At 36.9% G+C, this 17,441-nt stretch overlaps 1 long non-coding RNA gene across 1 annotated transcript in view; it reads right to left on the bottom strand.

Moving 5' to 3' along the window:
* The window catches only part of LOC129059456 (uncharacterized), a 70,469-nt gene extending 56,941 nt beyond the window's left edge, over positions 1 to 13,528 (bottom strand). The window contains exons 1-3 of the long non-coding RNA XR_008525360.2: positions 13,373 to 13,528; positions 12,418 to 12,558; positions 4,113 to 4,228 (exon numbers count right to left, since the gene is read on the bottom strand). This is a non-coding gene — a long non-coding RNA (uncharacterized LOC129059456). The remainder of the gene's footprint in view (positions 1 to 4,112; positions 4,229 to 12,417; positions 12,559 to 13,372) is intronic.
* Positions 13,529 to 17,441: the final 3,913 nt, after the last annotated feature.

A 17,441-nucleotide genomic window follows, 5' to 3' on the forward strand; every position in this document is an offset into this window, starting at 1 on the left:
AATTAAATAAAAACATTTTCAATGAAGCTAAAAAACATATCATCTGTAGATCCCTAAATATAACTATGAGTTGCTAAAAACAATTAAGATCGGGAAGAAGTTAATAAGGGAGTTAAAAAGGAGTCAAATCACAGAAAGTGGAGCCTGTCCACTGTTGTCTTGAGTCCCAAAAAGCACCAGCAAAAACACAGCTTTCTAAAAATTGAAGACCTATTCTGAAATCTAAAAACTGTAATTCTTGTTTACAAGGCTGTAGGAGCTGTGTTGAGCAAGGCAGGAAATGGCTTGATTTAGAGTAGCAAAATATGAGGGGCTCTAAAAAAAAAAATCACACAAACAAGCCATATTTGCAGGAAGCTGTCTGCTTCTGTGGCAGAAACTTGTGGAGAAATATTCTACATAGAGAATTATTCTGTGTGGTGATGACTCTCTCTACCTAACTGTAATGAGCTCTACAGAAAATAGCTGGTCTAGTGAAATACACACATTTAATAATAACTAAATTAGTAAAAAAGAAACAAGTACAGGCATAACTCGGAGATATTACAGGTTTGGTTCCAGATCATCACAATAAAGCAAGTCACATGAATTTTTTTGGCATCCCAGTGCATATAAAAGTTATGTTTATACTATACTGTAGACAATTAAGTGTCCAGTAGCATTATGTATAAAAAACAATGTACATGCCATAATTTAAAAATAACTTATTGCTAAAAAATACTAATAATCATCTTGGCCTTGAGTAAGTTGTAAGCTTTGTGCTGGTGGAGGGTCTTCTCTACTTTGATGGCTGCTGACTGACTACAGTGGTTGTTGCCTAAAGTTGAAGCATCCATGGCAATTTCTTAAGATAAGAAAACAATGAAGTTTGCTGCATCAATTGATTGTTCATTTCATGCAATATTTCTCTAGTATGCAACGCTGTTTGATAGCATTTTACCCACAGTAGAACTTCCTTCAAAATTGGAGCCAATCCTCTCAAGCCCTATCTCACTGCTCTATCAACTAAGTTTATGTACTATTCTATGTCCTTTGTTGTCGTTAAAACAATGCTCACAGCATCTTCACCAGAAGTAGATTCCATCCCAAGAAACCTCTTTCTTTACACATCCATAAAAACCACTCCTCATTTGTTCAAGTTTTATCCTGAGATTGCACCAATTTAGTCCCAACTTCAGGCTCTGCTTCTAATTCTAGTCCTCTTTACATCTCCACCACATCTGCAGTTACTTCACTGCACTGATGTCTTGAACCCCTCAAAATCATCTGTTAGGGTTGGAACCGTCTTCTTCCAAACTTCTGTTAATGTTGATATTTTGACCTCCTGCCATGAATTGTGAATGTTGTTAATGGCATCTAGAATGGTGAACTCTTTTGAAAAGACATTCAGTTGACTTTGCCCAGATTCATCAAAGGAATGACTAGGGCAGCTGAGCACTATGTAATGTATTTCTTAAATAGCAAATCTGAAAGTCAAAATTACTCCTTGATCCATGAGCTGTAGAATGGATGCTGAATTAGCATCCATGAAAGCAATATTAATCTTCTGTACATCTCCATCAGACCTCTTGGGTAATCAAGTGCATTGTCGATGAGCAGTAATATTTTGAAAAGACTCTTATTCTGAGAAATAGGTCTCGACGGTAGGCTTAAAATACTCAGTAAACCATCCTGTAAACAGATGGGCTGTCCTCTAGAGTTTGTTTTTTCATTTATAGAGCACAGGAAGAGTAGAGACAGCATAATTCTTAAGGCCCTAGGATTTTCAGAATGGTCAATGAGCATTGGCTTCAACTTAAAGTCACCAGTTGCATTAGCTCCTAACAACAGAGTCAGCCCATCCTTTGAAGCCAGTCATTGACTTCTCTCTAGCTTTGAAAGTCCTAGATGGCATCTTCTTGCAATAGAAGGCTGCTTTGTTTACATTGAAAATCTGCTGTTTAGTGTAGCCACCTTCATCAATGATCTTAGCTAAATCTTCTGGACAGCTTGCTACAGCTTCCACAGCAGCAGCTGCTGCTTCACCTTGCACTTCTAGGTTATGGAGACAGCTTCTTCCTTAGCCTATACTAGGTTTTAATCTTTGCTGGCTTCCTCACCTCTATCAGCCTTCATGGAATTGAAGAGAGTTGGAGACTTTCTCTGGATTAGGCTTTGGTTTAAGGAAATGTTGTGTCCAATTTGATCCTCTATTCAGACACAAAAACTTTTCTTCATATCAGTAATAAGGATGTATCACTTTCTTATTATTCATATGTTCACTGGAGTAGCACTTTAACTTCCTCCAAGAACTCTTCCTTTGCATTCACAACTTGGCTAACCAACTGGTGCAAGAGGCCTAGTTTTCAAACCTGTCTCACCTTTCCACATGCCTTCCTCACTAATGTTAGTCATTTATAGCTTTTCATTTAAAATGAGAGATATGGTCGGGCTCAGTGTCTCACTCCTGTAATCTCAGAACTTTGGGAAGCCAAGGACCAGTGGATCACTTGAGGTCAGGAGTTCGAGATCAGCTGGACCAACATGGTGAAACCCCGTCTCTACTAAAAATACAAAAAAAAAGCTGGGCATAGTGGTGGGCACCTGTAATCCTAGCTACTAGGGAGGCTGAGGCAGGAAAATTGCTTGAACCCAGGAGGTGGAGGTTGCAGTGAGCCAAAATAGTGCCACTGCACTCCAGCGTGGGTGACAGAGCAAGAATCTGTCTCAAAAATAAATAGATGGATTATAGATAGATAGATAGGTAGATAGATAGATAGATAGATAGATAGATAGATAGATAGATAGATAGATAGACAACTCTTCATTTCACTCAAACTCTTAGAGGCCATTGTGGCATTATTAATTGGCCTAATTTAACATTGTTGTGTCTCAGGGAATAGGGAGGCCTGAGGACAGAGAGAGAGATGGGAAACAGCTGATTAGTGGAACCATCAGAACATGCATGTTTATAGATTAGTTTGATAAAGAACTTTTATAGATTAAGTTCTATAGAGAACATTTATAGATTAAGTTCTGTTAAGATGGGTCCAGTTCATGGTGTCCCAAAACATTTGAAATACAATAGTAATAGCAAAGATTACTGACCACAGATCACCACAACAGATATAAAAATAAAGAAAAAGCTTGCAATATTGTGCAAATTACTAAAATGTGACCCAGACAATAAGTGAGCACATACTATTGGAAAAATGATGCCTATAGACTTGCTTGATGCAGGGTTGCCACAAACCTTCAATCTGGAAAAAAATGCAATATGCAATATCTGCAAAGCACAGTAAAGGAAAGCACAATAAAATAAGGCATGCCTGTAGAAAATCAATACAAGGCAATATAAAGAAAAAATATCAAAAACAAAAAGAACACAGCAGAAAAACATGACTAGGGAGAAAAAAAATCAAACAATAATATATTCATTATATCATATTGTGAAGCTGTAATAATTAAAACAGGAGGTAGTGACACGAGTAGACAGATAGATGAAGAGATTAGTAAATTCAGAAGCTGACCCAAAGACATATGTGAATTTAGTGTATGGCAAAGATGTCATCTCAAGTCAGCATGAAAAAGAGGTGCTGTTTAATAAATGGTGTTAAAGCAGCTAGGAAAACATCCAAAAAATGTTTACATCAAATCCATACTTCACACCATATACCAAGATAAATTTCAAATAGAGCAAAAGTTTCAATCTTACCAAACACTGCTAGAAACAAAACTTTATAATGTGTACATACTTCCATCATTGGCCATCTGTGAGGATATTTGATGCCCCAGCAATTGATATTTTCAACACTTTTAATAATTGCAAATCAAATGAGTAGAAATATGACACCTTGTTTTACATTTGCATTTCTCTGGTTACTGCAGTTTAAATATATTTTAATGTGTTTATTGACCATTTGAATTCCCTCTTTTGTGAATTTTCCTGTTTGAATCTTTGTCTGCTTTTTCATTTGGTTTTATTTGGTTGTTTGTCTTTTTCATATTGATTATTTTAGGATTCTTTTTTACTTTCTAGAAAGCAGTCCAAGTTTGCTTTGTGTGAGGCAATTAGTTTCTTCTATATCATTGCTTATCTTTTAATTGTATATATGGTATATTCTGATGTGCACCTGTTTTTAATTTTGATGGAGTCAAGTTGTCATTCTTTTCCTTTGTGATTTTTCTTTTTTGTGTCTTGTCGAAGAGGACTTCCTGACCTCAAGGTCAGAAAGATGTTCTATATTATCTACAAAGAAGGAGAAGAAAACAGAGAGGAGAAAGAGAAAGGAAAAGAAAATATTTAATTTTTATAGTATATATTTGATTCCTATAGTACAGCAAAGCATATAAGAAAAATTAGAGGCAAATGACAAACTAAGGATAATATCTGTAATGTATATCACAGGCCAATCTTTTTTTTTTTTTTTTTTTTTTTTTTTTTTTTTTTTTTGAGACAGAGTTTCCCTCTTATTGCCCAGGCTGGTGCGATGTTGGCTCACTGTAGCCATTCAAGCCATTCTCCTACCTCAACCTCCTGAGTAGCTGGGATTACAGGTGCTACCACACCTGGCTGATTTCTGTATTTTTAGTAGAGACAGGGTTTCACCATGTTGACCAGGCTGATCTCGAACTCCTGACCTTAGGTGATCCACCTGCCTCAGTCTCCCAAAGGGCTGGGATTACAGGCGTGAGCCACCTTTCCCAGCCCCAATCTTTATAATATAAAAACAATACTGGAAAGCCACAAGAATATATAGCAACACAAAAGATAATTGTCAAAATACATTATCAGTTGATAATGATAGAACTGTTGATAGAAAATGAAATACAAAAAACTTTAATTGGACAATAGAAAAAATACTAATTTAGAATAAGCCATAAGTCTATGTTTCACCTGATAGATTAACAAAAACCCTTAAATTTTGACAACAGCCCATTGACAAGGCAATGGAAAAACAGATACTTTCAATTATTGCTGGTGAGAATATAAATTGGCCTATGGAAGGCAATTTGAAAACTTTTTCTAAATTACAAATATATACAACTGTTTACTCAGCAGTTCTATTTCTGACAATGTATATTAAACTTACATATATGAAAATAAACAATACACATTGCATCACTGTGAGAGCAAAAAATTGGACTATTTTAAATTATCAACAGGGATCCTATTAGAAAAATTACATCTGTACAACAGCATCCTATGCTGCTGTAAAAAAAAGAATGAGGAAACTTTCCATATACTGATACCTAAAGATCTGTGAAATGCATTGTATGTTTTTTGTTTGGGGTTTTTTTAATGAAAATTGTATATATTCAAGATGTACAATGTGGTGTTTTGATATATATAGTGAGCTGATTACTACAGTCAAGCTAATTAATATATCCATCTTTTAGTATAGTTGTCTTTTCTGTGTGTGTGGGAGAGTGGTAAGAACACTTAAGATTTACTCTGTTAGCAAATTTCAGGTGTACAATACAGTATTAACTATTATGCTGCACACTGCAGCATTATTCACGATTACCAAGATGTGAATAAATTATTATACACACACACACACACACACACACACACACACACACGTGGAATATTATTCAGCCTTAAAAAAGAAAGATAGTCTGCCATTTGCAACAACATGGATGAACCTGTGGAATATTACGCTAAGTGAAATAAGCCCACACAAAAACATGCTGCATGATCTCACTTATAGGTGGAATCGTAAAAAGTTGAATTTATAGAAACAGAGAGTTGAATGGTGGTTACCAGGGATGCAGAAGTGGGGGAAATGGGGAGGCCCTGGTCAAGGGGCACAAAGTTTCAGTTGTATAGGCTGAATTCTGAAGGCCTGCTATACAGCATGATGACTCTAGTTAATAATAGTATTGTATATGGGACCTGTATTGTTAATTTAACAAAGCAACTTGTGGAAGAAATGGGTAGGAGACAGAGTTTTGTGCTAGGCAGGGAAAGAATATATCATTTATTGGTTTCTATTTGCCTGAAGAAACTCTTGGAGAATTCAAAATGAGCTAATTACAGTGGTTACCAATGTGTGAAAAAGGGACAGGAGGTAAATGAGGAAAAAGAGAACAAGGAAAGGGAGGCTTTGCAGACTACACATATTTACATGTTTAAAAATTTTTTAGGCTGGGCGTGGTGGCTCACACCTGTAATCGCAGCACTTTGGGAGGCCAAGGTGGGCAGATCATGAGCTCACAAGATCAAGACCATCCTGGCTAACATGGTGAAACTCCATCTCTACTAAAAATACAAAACATTAGCCAGGCGTGGTGGTGGGCGCCTGTAGTCCCAGCTACTCGAGAGACTAAGGCAGGAGAATGGCCTGAACCCGGGAGGCAGAGCTTGCAGTGAGCTGAGATCATGCCACTGCACTCCAACCTGGGCAACACAGCGAGACTCTGTCTCAAAAAAAAAAAAAATCTGAAACATTGTATTGCCTATTCAATTGATTTAATTTAAAAATTAATTTATTTTCAAACAACTAAACTCAATAATATTAATTTAGTTCAAAAAATAGAAGCCAAACAATAAAGGTGATACCTTTGGCTATCTTTCTCCCTGTCTCAGAGTTTGAAAAATTGTAGAGATTCTTAATCCAGTCTATCGTTGTTGGACATTTAGGTTGGTTCCAAGTCTTTGCTATTGTGAATAGTGCCGCTATAAACATACATGTGCATGTGTCTTTATAGCAGCATGATTTATAATCCTTTGGGTATATACCCAGTAATGGGGTGGCTGGGTCAAATGGTATTTCTAGTTCTAGATCCCTGAAAATGTGGCACATATACACCATGGAATACTATGCAGCCATAAAAAATGATGAGTTCATGTCCTTTGTAGGGACATGGATGAAACTGGAAACCATCATTCTCAGCAAACTATCACAAGGACAAAAAACCAAACACTGCATGTTCTCACTCATAGGTGGGAATTGAACAATGAGAACACATGGACACAGGAAGGGGAACATCACACACCAGGGACTGTTGTGGGGTGGGGGGAGGGGGGAGGGATAGCATTAGGAGATACACCTAATGCTAAACGATGAGTTAATGGGTGCAGCACACCAACATGGCACATGTATACATATGTAACTAACCTGCACGTTGTGCACATGTACCCTAAAACTTAAAGTATAATAATAATAAAATTAAAAAATAAAAATAAAAAAAGAAAATGGAAAAAAGAGACAGATTTGGGAGATATCAATATCAATAGGTGAAATGAGTAAGATCTAATGATGGATTAAATCTTAGGCATGGGGACATACTGAAACTGACGAGTGAGCTGGGCTGTGTTGAGATGCTGCTGTAACTTTCTAGGATACAATAAAGAATATTTTAAAGACCAAAAAAAAAAAAAAATTGTAGAGATTCAGTGGAGAGGTGGTCTTCTGATTAAAGTTCTAGTATGATGCTATTTTTATGTGTCAAAACAAATTAAGTTTCCTATGATGTTTCAGGACCGGAATTATAAATTCAAAATGTTTTTTCTGAAGGATACTATAATGGGATGAAACAATTTATGGTAAGCTGAAGCAGTGAAGATATTCCATGCAATACAAAAATGTCAACTTCAAATTAACCTGAAGATCACATATAAAGGGAAGAAAACAACTTTACCACTAAATGATCAACTGACAACTGACAACATGAAGCAGAATATAGTGAAATGCATAACATTTTATTATCACATCTATTTCTTGCAATTCAGAAAAACCATGAAGGATATCTTCCAAATCTGTAATTTAATGCATAACACTGTAACACATTTTTAAAGTAAGTTTTAAAATGAGTCAGCCTTATAAGGCTGAGTGACATTTTGTCACAGATTTAAAGGAAAATCCTGTCTCTGTTAAGATCTTATAATATATATATAATAAAGAAATGCACAGAATAAGGTTAGACAAATTTGAGAATTTTGTTATCACCTTAACATCAGGGTGTTAATGCATATGTAACCACAAATATTAGAACTATTTCTTCCATTATATCAGATGACAAGAAAGATGCCTGAAAATTGTCTTATTTGTTCAGGTAAATTAAATGATGTCAGATCAATGAATGATGTGCTTATCATTATAGAATCTAGATGTTCAGTGTATCATGGGCTAAAACAACATTTGTAATGGTGTGAAAATGAAATGCTTCAACATCAAAAAGATTCATTTCCCAGAAAGGATTTATTTTTACAGTTATTCTTTTTCTGTTGGACTAGCTGGTTTATGATTCTTGTCTGTGGAAAAAGAACCTGAAAAAAATAACTGTCACTGTAATTAAGCACAGCAAAGGTAGAGAAACAAAGGGAGCATTCAAAATGGATAGAGGGGTGGGGAGGGATGTCACTCGGGAACATTCTTGTGTTCGTTAGTTCACCTGAAACTAACTCTTAAAGAACTAAATATTGTTCTCATAGAAGCACATACTTGGTGTACAAGAAGGAATGACCACAGGATGGGGCCAAAGGCGAAGACAGTTGAAACTCAATGAGCTGAAAAACTTACTATAAAGGGAAAAAAGGAAAGGGACATTCTCAAGACATTTTACTACAGATCCTGTGGAGGTAATGCCATTTAGTCTTTATTGACTTTTCCTTAAACTTTGGCATTTTTACACTTTTTTTTTATCTATTTAATTTCAGCAGGTGAGGGAAGAGCAGGAATGCCAAACTCCTGGTGTCTCCCTTAGCACAGGGCCTGCTCCATAAAGGTTTTTGGCCTTGAAAGGTCTGTGGCTCCACCCAGGGCTGCAAAGATGGATGTCAACTTTGGGCAGAACAAGAGAAACAGGCCAAGGAATGGGAAAGGGTTATGACCACTAACCCTGCTACCATATGGTCAGATATCTTTTATTCATGAAGAGAAGTTAAAAATCTATATCTCATATATTCTTGATATTTAAATGTTTTTCAGAAGTTGTTCACAGCCTGAGGGTAGCTCGTTTGCAACCTGTGTGCTTTAATAGTAGTAACAGGTAACCCTTATGCAAAACTCCCTATGCACCGGGGGTTGTTCTAAGTATTTTATATATATAACCTCATTTCAAACTCCTAATAACCACTTGAGGTAAGACCTTTTTATCCCCATATTTAAGATGAGTAAACTGAGGCACAAACAAGTCTATAGCTTGCCCCAGGTGGCACAGCTGGCAAATGGCAGAGGTAGGATTTGAACCTACAGAGTCCGCTCCAGAATTCATACTCTAAAACACAAAGATGTTTCTATAAGAAAATTTCCCTTTCAAAGAGCTAGTTATAAATATTTGATTAATTATGGAACTAAATCAGCTAACCCTGGCCCTATGCCTACTGATATATTTCAGGTAAATATTTTTCTGAAATTATTTTTTAAATTTTTGAGAAATTAATGAGCCATCAGTGTTTCTGAAGGGCCCAATTTGAAAGAGAAGTTATTTTGAAAAACTCAAGCTTACTAGGTATTATTTTCTAGCTGTAAAACATCATTTTGAAAAAATATATATTTTTATGTTTTAGCTACCATGTCTCATTTTGCTTTTGAATAACTTTCTTATTGAAAATACTGAACTGAAGCCAGAAGCCAACTGAAATAATGACTTCTAAGTTTTATTTGAAGATTGAATTCACACTGTTTAAACATTTTTTTTTCTTTTTTTTTTTTTTTTTTTTTTTTGAGACAGGGTCTCTCACTCCAACGCCCAGGCTGGGGTGCAGTGGCACATCACGGCTCACTGTAGCCTCTGCCTCCCAGGGTCAGATGGTCCTCCTGCCTCAGCCTCCTGAGTAGCTGGTACTACAGGCATGCACAACCATCCAGCTAATTTTTGTGTTTTTTTTTGTAGAGACAGGGTTTCTCCATGTTGCCCAGGCTGGTCGAACTTCTGGGCTCAAGTTATCTACCAACCTCAGCCTCCCAAAGTGCTGGGATTACAAATGTGAGCCATCACACCTGGACCATAAATACCTTTTTCAAAAACTAGGAGCTCATCTTATATTACACTTTAACTCTTCAAAATTTTGCACTTTATTATCTAATTTTGTATTCTAATCAATTTAAAATTAGTCGATTTAAATATGAAAAACAAAGGGGCTAGAGACTTCTTACTCCTTGGGTGAAAAATGTGGAACTTTCTGGTATGCACCATGTGGATCTACTAGCACCTCACTATGTGTGGAAGTCCTTTCAATTTATTTGTTTCACCTGGGAAGTTTAGTAGCTACTTTGAGAAATGGAATTACCACATCATCCTTTGAGGAGAGCATAATGTAGTTGTCTCAAAACCTGCATTCAACGTGGCACTCAAAGTCATCAAGTCAGACGTCAACAATTCTAAGAATAACTACTAACGTCACCATTTCTGGGCATTTTCCTTCCATTCCTAAATTGTTAAAACAGAGATCAAGATCATTATCTCAAACATGTTTATCATGAAGTTCAGATAATATGAAATACTGTATAATAATAGTGTGTTGCCTCAGAGACATATTTAATTGGGGACTAAAACATTTGCGTATATTGAGTATATTACTTTTAGTATATAGTGACAATGGCTCATATAATGAAAATGATCATCATTCTGATAGAGGGCTCTGAGTAAATTCTGTTGATCTTTTCTTAATACTATACAAGCCAGGCTAGTCTCTACAATTTTTTATTTTTATTATTTTTTCGAGACATATTTCTCGCTCTGTCACCCAGACTGGAGTGCAGTGGTGTGATCTCGGCTCACTGCAACCTCCGCCTCGCGGGTTCAAGCAATTCTGTGCCTCAGCCTCCAGAGTAGCTGGGATTACAGGCAACAATGACCATGCCCAGCTAATTTTTGTATTTTTAGTAGAGACAGGGTTTCACCATCTTGGCCAGGCTGGTCTTGAACTCCTGACCTAGTTATCCACCCTCCTCTGCCTCCCAAGGTGTTGAGATTACAGTCGTGAGCCAGGGCACCTGGCCTAGTCTCTACATTTTACAGTAGGAATTTAATTGTGTGCATTTGTGTGAGGTAATGCAATATATGTAACATATTTAATATTCTCTCTCTGTCTCTTTCTATACACACACACACACACACACACACACACATCATACAAAAATGTCCACATGTTATATTGGTATATTTTTCAAAGTAAGTTTATAGTGAACATTTTTCCCATCTTTTGCTTTCTCGCCCGGATGCTTTAAAACAACCAAAAACTAAAATACAATATCCATGTTGCAATTTGGTTATGCTTTGGAAGGATAAACATCTATAATAACCTTAAAATATTTTAAAACTGTATAAAATAGGTGAATTATTACACTAGCAGCAGTAAAATTTCTTACCAGAAAAGCTTGATCTAACAGTTAAAAATGCCATTAGCCTTCATGGAAGACAAGAACATGCTCTCTACTTTGCCAACAAACATACAATATAAGTTTTCCTCTACAAAATAAATTCATATTTTGAAAAGCCATACTTCTGGAGCTTTGATTTACATTTCTGATGGTGGCAAATTAGGAAATTAGACTAAGCACATTAATGAATCTAGAGGATAGTCATTTTCAGTCCAATAATGATATGAAAGCAGTACTCTACCAAAAGATTAAACCTAACTTCACATAAAACTTCCGGTATTCTAGAAGGTGCCACCAACATCTGCAACAGTCATAATAGTAGTGATCCTTTATTCAGCCTTAGTAATTATGTGCAAACTTTATATGCAGTTCATAACTGGCAATGGAAGTAAGACAGCATTTGCATAGTGTAAGATAGAACCTGTCCATGACTGCCTTGGTCACAAAATCTCTGTGTCCTCTGCAGTTCCAGGATGAATATGAGCAACTGCAGTTGTGTATTTTACGCTAGTGAAAAACATTAAAACTGATGAAAAGGCAAACGCAATGTGCATAACTGATCCCTCCCCTCAAAAATCTAACCCTTGTGTCATTTTTTAAAATGGTTAAGAAATAGGTTGACTTTCTGTACAGCATGAAAATTTCTTTGGCTCAAGCCTCCACTAGAAAACCTAAGACAAGGTCAGGCGCAGTGGCTCACGCCTGTAATCCCAGCACTTTGGGAGGCCGAGGCGGGCGGATCACGAGGTCAAGAGATCGAGACCATCCTGGCTAACATGGTGAAACCCTGTCTCTACTCAAAATACAAAAAATTAGCCAGGTGTGGTGGCGGGCGCCTGTAGTCCCAGCTACTCAGAAGGCTGAGGCAGGAGAATTGCTTGAACCTGGGAGGTGGAGGTTGCAGTGAGCCGAGGTCGTGCCACTGCACTCCAGCCTGGGTGACAGCACGAGACTCTGTCTCAAAAAAAAAAAAACTAAGACAAATCCTACTGGATAACACTGTCCTTCAACACATGCAAACCATGTGGTGACAAAGCAAAAATTAAAAAGCATCACTATTTGAAAGTGACCCCAATCAAAGCACCCAGACTCACTGGTTACTCACATTTTTTTTTCTTGCCCTTCCGTGGTGTACACTGTTTTCAGAAGGTTGACTGTTCACTCTCCAATGGCATAAGCCTGTTGCATCATATCTACAGGTGTTACCCTGTAGATAACTTGTATCCGTACTTTTCGGAGATGTTAACTGTAAGGAAGAAACCTAAAAAATTCATTCTGATCGAATGACCCTCCATCAGGTCCAATTCTTTCTAAAGAAACCTCTCTTGTAGAGAGTCCTTGTGTGGGAAAGAAACAACTACATTCAGTGTATGCAGAAGTATGATCCTCCATACTTACTCTGAGGAGTCTACTTTTTCACTATTAAAGCTCCATCTGTACCTGATATTGCCTATAAGGTCACCACTATCATCTCCTAATTCAGACTTTCAGCTCGGTACAGCTTCAAATCCGCCTTAGAATAAGCAAGAGTGATTCCCTGAAGTGGCACCATGAAAAGATGTCAAAGCATTAATGTTCCTCATTAACATAAGATACTGGGGAACATTATTAAAGACAAACACGTATGAACAACAAAAGGTAGTTCTCTGCCCCAGAATTTCTACTCCTTCCCTTACTCCATGCAATTTCAGCCAGTAAAGAGCTTGGCTTGCTTTTTACAAGCAGGGTCTCCCTCTATCGCCCAGGCTGGAGTGCAATGGTGCAACCATAGTTCACTGCAGCCACAAACTCCTGGGCTCAAATGATACTCCCACCTCAGCCTCCCAAGTAGCTAGAACTACAGACACATGCCACCATGCCCAGCTAATTTTTTTAAAAAAATACTTTTTGTAGAGACAGAGTCTCACTATGTTGCCCAGGCTGGTCTCATACTCTTGGCCTCGTGCAATCCTCCTGCTCAGCCTCCCAAAGCACTGGGATTATAGGTGTGAGCCACTCCACCTGGCATAGCTGGACATTTTTACTGTGCAAATACTAAATATTTGAGTCACCCCTACTACCTTCTCCTATGACCTGGACAATGCCGGCACTGAAGGCTAAGTGAGAAGTTTGAGGAAGTCACTGAAAACTCATAAGACATTCAGGCCTTCATCTGCTTTTTCTTCCAATTGAGCTGGGTCCATGGAGACAGAGTGAACAGCATTGGACAGGAAGCCAAGCTTAGCTAGGTAGCACAGAGGTCTTAGATAAAGCAAACAAAGCAGGGCTTTGTGAGATGACAAAAAGGAAATGAGCAAAGTCACACCCTAAGCCCATCCTCCAGGCAGTCCAGTGAGCAGGAAACAAAGCCACAAAACCAATGGCCCCAGTGATGAGAATATACTGTACAGGTGGTCAAAAGGAAGTTCAAGTTAGGTTCTGCCTTTGAACCCACTTCAATGTATTCTAATTGCCTACAGTTGTACTCTAAGAAAATAAGGGAAAGGCCTTCTTACTTTTAAGCTTATATTAAACATCGCATATTCATATACTGAAGCTCTTTTTAAAAATAAAATGAGTCTAATCTTACAAAATGTTTTCTTATATTAACAAAGAAATCTATGAGTAATTGCTAACAGTGCTATTTATTTTAGAAACTGAAAAAAAAAAAAAAAAAGGAAAGACAACTTAAAGATTTAGCATTCTGCCCAGATTCTCCTTGTCACTTAGCAAGGATAAACCCAAGCTTTCAGATGTTAAACATTTTTCCTATTCTCAAAATGCAGAGAGGCCACTGTTGATAATGAGGACCATGATGGCATTTTAAACCAGAATACTTATTGAACACCTAATAATACCTAGACAATAAGAAAATTACATCTAATCTAAACACTAAAGACAATACTAATCTAAACACTAAAGACAATACTATCAATGTTGAGTAAAGCAAAGAAATAGAATATTTACAAACAATTAAAAGTTAAATTATGGAATAAATATCTTTGTCATAGACATTTGGGAAAACTATTGAGTGTTTATGTGTGTGTGTGCGTGCATGTGTGTGTGTGTACATGCATACAGTCATGTACTGCATAATGACATTTTAGTCAATAATAGACTACGTACACAACAGTGGCCCCATAAGATTATAGATCTGAAAAATTCCTATCCCCTAGTGACCCTGTAGCTGACAAAATGTTGTAGCACAACACATTACTCATGTGATCATCATGATGCTGGTATAAACAAACCTACTGTGCTGCCAGTCATGTAATAGCATAGCACATAAAATATGGACAGTACATAACACCTGATAATAAATGACTGTGTTACTGGTTGATATATTTACTATGCTAAACTTTTTATCATTAGAGTGTATTTCTTCTGCTTATTAAAAAATAAGTTTAAGTGGATAACAGCCTCAGGCTGATCCTTCAGAAGGAATGCCTTCCAGAAAAAGGCATTTATTTAGGAATGCCTTCCAGGAAAAGGCATTGTTGTCATAGGAGAAAAATCTATGGGTCATAACATGGGAGATGACAGTTTCATGCGGGCTATTGCCCCTGAAGGCCTTCCAGGACCTTCTACATGAAGGGGTTATTGCCCCTGGAAGGCCTTCAGGGGCAATATGTTCCAGGACAACATGAAGGTCCTGGAAGGCCTTCAGGGGCAATACGTCCCAGGACAACAGGTAGAAGTGGAAAACAGTGGTATTTTCCACTAGCGTAGGCCCAGGCCAAGATGTGTGTTTGTGTCTTCATTTTTAGCAAAATAGTTTTAAAATAAAAAAAAATTAAAAATAGAAAAGGCACATGGAATAGAGATGTCAAGATATAAAGGATATAAAGAAAATATTTTTGTACAGCTGCACAATGTATTTGTGTTTAAGTGTTATTATGAAATAGTCAAAAGGTTTAAAACCATTTAAAAGTTTATAAACTAAAAAAGTTACAGTAAGCTAAGGTTATTAAAGAAAGAAAACTTTTTAAATAAATTTAGAGTAACCTAAACGTACATTGTTTATAAAGTTTACAGTAGAGTACAATAATGTCCTAGGCCTTCACATTCACTCACCACTCACTCAGGGAGTGACTCACCCAAAGCAACTTGCAGTCCTGAAAGCTCTGTTCATGGTAAGTGCCCTAAACAGGTGGACCACTTTTAAAACCTTTTGTATCACATTTTTACTATGCCTTTTCTATGTTTAGATACACAAATACTATTGTATTATAATTACCTATAGTATTGAATTCTATATTACAATTATATACTGTATTACAGTTACCTATGGTATAGTACTCTTACTATTGTAATACAGTACATAATTGTAATATAGTATTCAGTACTATAGGTAATTGTAATACAATAGTATTTGTGTATTTAAACACAGAAAAGGTACAGTAAAATGCTGTACCTTTTTATTAACATGTTGTACAGGTTTGTAGCTTAGGAGCAATAGGCTATACCATATAGCCTAGATGTGTATAGACTATACCATCTAGGTTTATGTAAATACACTCTATGATACTCATACAAAAATGAAATTGCCTAATGACTAATTTCTCAGAACATATTCTCCACCATTAAGTGATCCATTACTCTATATATAGTATAACACTCTATGTACTCTCTATATATAGTGCTTAAGTATATAGTACACAGTCATGTATCACTTAATGATGGGATATATATCATCATATGTATACACAGATGGCCCCCAGTGATAATGATTTAACTTATAATTTTTTGACTTTTTGATGATGCAAAAGCAATGTTTATTCAGTAGAAACTCTACTTCAAGTACCCATACAATCATTCTGATTTTCACTTTCAGAACAATATTCAATAAATTATATGAGATATTAGAATAGGCTTTGTGTTAGATTATTTTGCCCAACTGTAGACTAATTTAAGTGTTCTAAGCACATTTATGGTAGGCTAGGATGAGCTAGGATGTTTGATATGTTAAGCGTATTTTTTTTTTAAGATGGAGTCTTGCTCTGTTGCCCATGCTGGAGTGCAGTGGTATGATCTCGGCTCACTGCAACCTCACCTCCCGGGTTCAAGTGATTCTCCTGCCTCAGCCTCCTGAGTACCTGGGATTACAGGTGTGCATAACCACACCCAGCTAATTGTTGTATTTTTAGTAGAGATGGGGTTTCAGGATGTTGGTCAGGCTGGTCTCAAACTCCTGACCTCATGATCCGCCCACCTCAGCCTCCCAAAGTGCTGGGATTACAGGCGTGAGCCACTGCACCTGGCCGTTAAGTGTGTTAAATGCATTTTCCACTTACAATATTTTCAACGTAGGATAAATTTATTGGGATGCAGCCCCATCATAAGTGGAGGAGCATCTGTATATAGGATTGAGTGTCTAGGTAACGTTTCAGGAAGGACACAGGAAGATCTAATTGGTGTGTAAGCAAAGGATAGTAGCCAAGACATCCTGAATCCCCTGAAACAACTCATTCAGAATAAGAGAAATAGGAATGAGCATAGTATGTGTGAAGAGACAATGAGTGAAATTAATCTGGGCAAATTAGACTGCATAGATTAGGGAGCAATGAAAAATAAATCTATATAGGTCAGGTAGTCTCAGTCTTGAGTACATGGCCAAAAACTTGAAACTGATGTCAATATGACGTTATAGGTTCTATAAGAGGAGCTGACACAATGGAAGACATGTTTTAGGACACTATGCAGGTTAGGTTTAGAAAAGGATGACTTAAGCCATGCATATTAGCCATAAGGCTAAATCAAGTATTCAGACATGTTGTCATAAAGATATGACCAATAGGACTCTCGAAAAGGAAATGAAAGGGTAAATTTGAGAAACACTGAAAAAGGAGGAAACCCAAGTCCCTAATAGACTGGATATAGAAGAGTAAAAGAACATATCAAAAGTGACTCCAACAATCCTTTCAAAATAAGGATGCCTACAGAATACTACTAGAACCTACTGAGAGAAATGGAGAGGTTGAGAAATGTGGCCTTGGATAAGAATGGGGTGGGACTTTATTTTTTTATTTACTATAATTCAAAGCAATGACTATGAGCACTCAACCCTTCCCTAAATTGCCATCAATGAAAAAAAAAAAAAAAAAACATTATTCTAGTTCTGAGGAGCTTTTAATGTAGTTTGACAAAAAT

Source organism: Pongo abelii, chromosome 4 (genome assembly GCF_028885655.2).
Source record: "Pongo abelii isolate AG06213 chromosome 4, NHGRI_mPonAbe1-v2.0_pri, whole genome shotgun sequence".
In the NCBI taxonomy this organism is placed as follows: domain Eukaryota; kingdom Metazoa; phylum Chordata; class Mammalia; order Primates; family Hominidae; genus Pongo; species Pongo abelii.